Below are 6,903 nucleotides of genomic sequence, written 5' to 3'. Positions count from 1 at the left end.
CGCATTCAGAGAAATTATTCTTAGACGCTTTCTGCACATGAAGGAGAAAAAGAAAGGAAGGAAGAAAGAAAAAAAATTAAGTGTTGAATTAGTGTTAACATATTTTAATGCAGGGAGCATCTTAACTAGAAATAGTTAAATGGATAGAGAGGTATAAAAAAAAAAAAATAATAATAATAATAATTGTGATAGTCGGAACAACATTTATTTTTTTTGTGTTTTTCTTCGGCAAGTCCGGGAGAGCAGAGTAAACCTCGTTATCATTAAGTTCTTTCGATATAAAAAGTAATATTTTCGTACAAATCTCATGGCATAGTTATGGTGTCAGTTCAGTTTATGGCAGCGATCGCCACCAGGGAGGTAGGTACATGACGAAGTCGTGATTTTAAATGGAATTTTCTTGATATACACATACATATATATATATATATATATCTACTCAAAGAACAAACTATTTTAATGTAATTGATAAACGTTATTTTCCTGTTTTTTTGTCCCTTATCACTCCTGTTCTTCTACATGTTGAGTAAGTTTTTTTATTCACGTTTCGATTGTTATTTCTTTTTAAAAGTTCTGCTGTGTCGAGATTTTTAAAAACGAATCTACGACAAATGTACGTTTACCGTTTCATTCATAGCCCTACAAATGGCTAAGGACCGATTGAATAACTGCGCCGTTATTAGATTGTCCCCTTACAGTATTCAGTTTCGTTTCAAACTATCGGGGTCCCCCTTTCAAACAAACACTTCCAACTTTAAGTCATTTTTCACTATCCGTTCTTCTGGGGGAACTCTGTAAAATAAAATAAAATAGCTGGTAGCTATTGTTTAGCCTCAAATCGGCCATATGATCAAAGACGTCACAACCGTAAACATCCCATCTTTTATTTCGACATAGTGTACCAAGGACTACATTCTTCCGATGTGTGCTTCCTGTTTTTGTTTTTTTTGTAAGATTTTTATGTGAGGTTGACTGTTATTTCTAGCACTCAGAACGACACCATAGAGTCCCCCTACAGACACACACACGCGCGACTCGTTCGCTTGATATATATATATAAGTACTGGTGATTTATTTCAACATAGTGCATTAGGATTACACCATTCTGGTATAGGCTGTTTGTTGTAGTTTTTTCGGGGGTTTTTAAATGATTTTATGTGAGATGTGACTTATTTCTAGCACGTCGAACGACAACTTAAGTCATATATATACACACTCTCACAAATACACATTTCCTTAACTCGCTGGTTCGATACATGAGTACTGGTTATAATATAACAATCAATCGATTCTAAACATCACCCGTAATATCCTCTCTCTCTCTCTTTCTATCTATCTATCTATATATATATATATATAGAGAGAGAGAGAGAGACAAAGGGAGGGAGGTAGTGATAAATATTGACTTTGTTCTCGATCAAAAGGAAATTATATCAATAAACTTCGTAACTCTTACGTGAGCAAAATTTAGGTATATCTTCGCAATTTATCAGTGAGGGCAGAAAAAACTAACGGGATACAGAAATAAATTACGTAACAAGATAGACATTCGAACGAAGTTTTTTCTTGTTAGTTAGTAAATGTGTTTTGCTGTATTTATTATTATTTTTTTAAATAATAAAGTAATAATATTTACTCCAGAATAAATATGTGAAGAATAAAAAAGTGAAGTGATTGCGCCGTATCCCCCACCACACACACACACACACACACACTTGGTACTTCTTGAACCAATGAGGGAGCCTTTACGTAGTCGCTCGGCGTGTTAGAAATAGCAGCCAGATTCCTCTCGTCGTGAAATCACTACTCTTTAGATAAAGAAGAACCAACACTTAGATGATGACGATGATGGTAATAATAATAATAATAATAATAATAATAATGTTTATAGTCTCGTAATAAATAGTATATGTCTCTGACGGGATGGTAACGACCGGGACGCCTTTTTGAACATAGGACAGCTCCGCCGATCAGAGAGCCCGACTTAGTGGCTTAAAACAGCTCCTGTTCCGATCTGCAACCGACCGCCACCACTTCACCATTTCTACTCCTGACGCTGGAACTTTTATTAAAGTGTCTGGTTAGTCTTCTGAGGAGGAATCCGTGTAGTGTTTGGGATAATAAAATATTTTTTTTTTTTTCACCATTAACTCTGTCTAAAGCAGCAGCTATTTATTTTCTCAAACGGATTTCGTTGTTCACGTTGACGTAATAGTCACCCAGAGAGAGAGAAGAGAAGAGACTGTGGAGTGTAGGCAAAGCAAGGAGAAGGTTGTTTGCAGGCTCGATAACTTTGTTTAAATAAGTAAATAGTTGACCTAGTTAATCAGTAGATGTGTGTAGTATGTGCGCGTGTATACATAAGTGTGTATACGTGTATATTAATATGTGTGTATGTATGTGTGCGCTCTCATACAGCGAAGCGCCGGCTGGGAAGTCGCCTTACGTGGATACGTAGCTCGGCTGACTAGAAATAGCAGCTAAAGAAATGTGTGTATGCGTGTGCGTGTATATGTGTGCGCTCTCATACAGCGAAGCGCCGGCTGGGAAGTCGCCTTACGTGGATACGTAGCTCGGCTGACTAGAAATAGCAGCTAAAGAAATGCGTGTGCGTGTATATGTGTGCGCTCATACAGCGAAGCGCCGGCTGGGAAGTCGCCTTACGTGGATATGTAGCTCGGCTGACTAGAAATAGCAGCTAAAGAAATGCGTGTGCGTGTATATGTGTGCGCTCTCATACAGCGAAGCGCCGGCTGGGAAGTCGCCTTACGTGGATACGTAGCTCGGCTGACTAGAAATAGCAGCTAAAGAAATGTGTGTATGCGTGTGCGTGTATATGTGTGCGCTCATACAGCGAAGCGCCGGCTGGGAAGTCGCCTTACGTGGATACGTAGCTCGGCTGACTAGAAATAGCAGCTAAAGAAGAAGAAAAAAAGTTGGGGGAAAACATTGGACAATAAATAATACGGTGCTAGGAAAAGAAGGAAGATATACGCTATGTCCCGAAAGAAAAAATAGTGAAAGACGGCATAGCTGTTACTGGAACGCCTTTGATCATAAGGTTTTTTTTCGATCGTGTACAGGCCTGGGGCTAAAACAGCGGGCAACGGAGCGAAAACGAAACTGTAAATTCAGAAGGTCGTTATTTAGTGATTAATTTTCGAGTTTACTTTGAAGTTTATTTTGTACTCGTCTGCCTGTGTTTGTGTGAATAAATATGTATGTTTGTATACATACACAGCGTTTGCTCATGTAATATTGATGTTGTTTTATGTGTTATGTATGTATAATAGATATAGATATATATATATATATATCCGCTCCACTTTTAAGAAAATTTCCAGCCGAAGTTGAGTCGTAATTATTACTGGCGACATAGTCTAAAACTATAATATATATATATATTTCTTTACTGCCCACAAGGGGCTAAACATAGAAGAGACAAACAAGGACAGACAAAGGGATTAAGTCGATTACATCGACCCCAGTGCGTAACTGGTACTTAATTTATCGACCCCGAGAGGATGAAAGGCAAAGTCGACCTCGGCGGAATTATACATATATGTGTGTGTATGTGTGTGTGTGTGTGTGTGTGTGTATGTATGTATATGTGTGTGTATGTATATGTGTGTGTATGTATATGTGTGTGTATGTATATGTGTGTATATATGTATGTATGTATATATGTGTGTGTATGTATATATGTGTGTATGTATGTATATGTGTGTGTATGTATATATGTGTGTATGTATGTATATGTGTGTGTATGTATGTATATGTGTGTATGTATGTATGTGTATGTATGTATGTATATATGTGTGTGTATGTATGTGTGTGTGTGTGAAGCGAAAGATGTATGTATGTGTATTGTCTTCTAGGTGCACTACATCTAAAAGAAATTAATATATACACACAAATATATATACAGTTTTTAGCTGATGTCAGCCTTTGACTTTTTCTATCCAAAACCCCGAAGTTTTACATGCTATTATTTATAGCTTTGTGTGCTTCGAGATCTACTGTTCCAGAAATATATATATATCTGTATGTAGGCTTCCTGGGTGTTCCATCTACCTCTGAAATTTTATTAAAAGGGCATGTGTACGTGTGTGTTCTTTTGTAGTATATTCAATTGTTTCGGCATGTAGCTTTGGGGATTATTAACAATGCCTTGCTTACTTGTAACCTGGGGGCCTATCTACAATTTGCAACGAACACATAAAATGTGTTGTTGTGTGGTTCGATCCAGTCCAACGGTTCCACGTTTTGGTGAAGCCATAATGCTAATAGGTACTAATACTAATAATAAACAATTAGTTTTGGGCGTAAATACAAGGTTTAAAATAGGAAATATGATGTATAAACCTTGTAAACATGCTCTTGTCTTGACATGATGACATAGAGATGGGCTCCAGCTATATTGAGGAAGCTTCTTTCAAAATGACAACCACTAATTGGCGCTGGTCAGTTTGTGGTTAAATATCTCTGTAGCTATTCTCCCTGCTCTACGTGCCGTTGGGGGAAAAGCTCTACGTACTAGAAATAGCAGCCAAATTTCCTTCGGATCATATCCAACTATCATAGGAAAAGAAGACTCGTTTGATAATGGTAGTCGATGTTGCTCTTCAAAAAGACTGCTGTGATGGTTAATCTGTGTAGGATCTTTTCCTTTTGATAGCCAGATTTCAACACAATTTCTAGTTAACTAAACAATTTGAAACTTCGTATACTGGTAAAATGTGTCAAAAGAAAACCTTATTTTCACTTGGGTTTTTTTGCTAAATTTGTAATTTGTGAAATCTGGCTATCAAAAGGAAAAGATCCATGATTTGCCTTCGCCTAATAAAAAGAGGAAAATGGAAGCTTGTTTATTTTTTTTTTCTTTGAGATACTTGCTAAAAAGATATGACGGGGGGATACTTTTTTTAATGAGGGCTTTTGCATTGAGTAATCGAGGAGTTGCATGTCAAAGGAAGTATTTCAAACACCCGTTTAAAATCGATAATCAATAACTATAAAAGGCTTTTAGACTGTTCAGAAGTTTATTTATTAAATTTTAATGCATCAAACCTAAACCCACCTGTTTGGTTCCTTGGCCTTACAGTTTGTGCATTTCTGACCTTGTCCAAAGGTTTTGAGTTGTTAACGATCCGTTTCGAAAATTTCTATTTGGCGGCCAAGATAGATTAAAGCCGAAATATCAAATGGTGCTTTGGTTGACTGTCATGACATTTTTTGACACTTGTACACTTTCTACAATTTGCGGATCTTTTCGGTTTGAACGGCAGTTTTTTCTAGCGGTGTCATATGAAATTGTCACCCATAATTATGACCCTAGTATCGATCTATTGCATTTCAATCTGTTTTAGAACATTTTCGCACTCTTACTTCAAAAACATAGGTTTATGCTTGCTACAGGTACACCAGAAAGAATTATAGGATTTTTCTTTTATATCATATAATTATTTTTATTGAATTTTTTATGGTCAAAGGCGGGGAGGGAGCTGGTAGAATCATTAGCACACCGGATAAAATGCTTAGCGTCATTTCTTCCGGCTTTATGTCCTCAGTTCATATTCCACCGAGGTCGGCTTTGCTTTTCATCCTTTCGGGATCGGTAAAAATAAATACCAGTCAGTTTCTGGGGATCGATGTAATCGACTGTCCCCCTCCTTCAAATCTTCAGACCTTGTGTCTATAGTAGAAAGGATTGTATTTTTAAGGTCTCCTTTTGAAGAATAGTAAATTCTTGATGTGTCCTATTTGTGGTATCTGGATTGTTCGCTCGTCTTAACGGCTGTTCCGGAAAATGATGAACTAACTCGAAATTAAGAGCCATATCACTGTCGTTGTAGGTTCGTGGCCAAGTAGTTAGAATATTGCGCTTAAGATCATTAGTTGTTGTTTTCGGTCAGTCGATGGGTTGTATCTTTGAGCAAAGCACTTCGTTTCACATTAACCCAGTACACTCAGCTGTAAATGGTTACCACTCGGACCGACGCCCTGTCTTGTAAAACATCTGGAAAAGTCCAGATAAAGCCTGACCTCGTGAACTTGTAGGCTCAAGATTGACATATTAACAGTCATTGACTAGAATCAATTGTGCTGACTTATAGCCATGGAATAAGGAGTTGCACAAAATTCCTAATCAAAGGTTGCTATGAAAACGGTGTATTTTGTGTACCACATAACCACGTTGGTGATAGAAGTGCTGAGGCAGTGACATGGCATAGGTCATGGCCACCTGTTCCTTCGACGCAACATAGCTTCCGGCTACAGCCCACATACCCGTATAAAATAGTGTCCGCTCTAATGCGATGTGCACAATGCTCTCATTCCGATTTTTGAGCAATGGGTTGTTTCAGTTTCCATCATGTGGGCGGATGTGTGGGTAACTTTATAATGAACTGGGGAAATTAAGGACTTGATCATAATAACGTTAACCACTCAGGAAATTTTTTGCAAATCCTGTAATTGGATACGTGTGTATTTAACAGAGACGAAGCCGTGTGTTTTCATGCAGATTGCCAAATTTGAAGGCCACGAACGAAACAAGACGTGTTATAATATTTTTCTTTTTTTCTTGTTTATAAATGTTTAAGTGGAGCTGTGAAAGTTTAGTGCGGCATTTGAAATATTTTTAAAATAAATTTTGTATCTATTTTAGGCTGACGTAAAGTGAAACTGTTCTGGCATCTTGTTCTTTATTTAGAAGAAATGTTTGGTGTTAAGTTAGAATGACACAATTTTCAGTTTGAATTCTTTCGTTTCGGTTGTAGGAGGAAGAGGTGATGAGGGTCAATGAAGGGCAGAATCCAGGGGTGAAATAATAGGTACTACTGAGCCAATTGAATCAACTGTAACCGTCTTCTTTACAAATTTGTTCTGGTTCTGTACGTTCCG

The 6,903-nt window shown here is 37.4% G+C and overlaps 1 protein-coding gene across 1 annotated transcript in view; it reads left to right on the top strand.

Annotated features, from left to right (window-relative positions):
- Positions 1-259: 259 nt before the first annotated feature.
- LOC115221823 (serine-rich adhesin for platelets-like) overlaps positions 260-6,903 on the top strand; it is a 46,517-nt gene continuing 39,873 nt past the window's right edge. The window contains exon 1 of the mRNA XM_029792055.2: positions 260-360. The gene's annotated coding sequence lies outside the window, so the exon portion shown is untranslated. The remainder of the gene's footprint in view (positions 361-6,903) is intronic.

The sequence above is a fragment of the Octopus sinensis genome, linkage group LG18 (assembly GCF_006345805.1).
Source record: "Octopus sinensis linkage group LG18, ASM634580v1, whole genome shotgun sequence".
NCBI classification, from domain to species: domain Eukaryota; kingdom Metazoa; phylum Mollusca; class Cephalopoda; order Octopoda; family Octopodidae; genus Octopus; species Octopus sinensis.
Note: the sequence above shows the minus strand (reverse complement) of the source record. Positions and strands in the feature narration are given on the sequence as shown.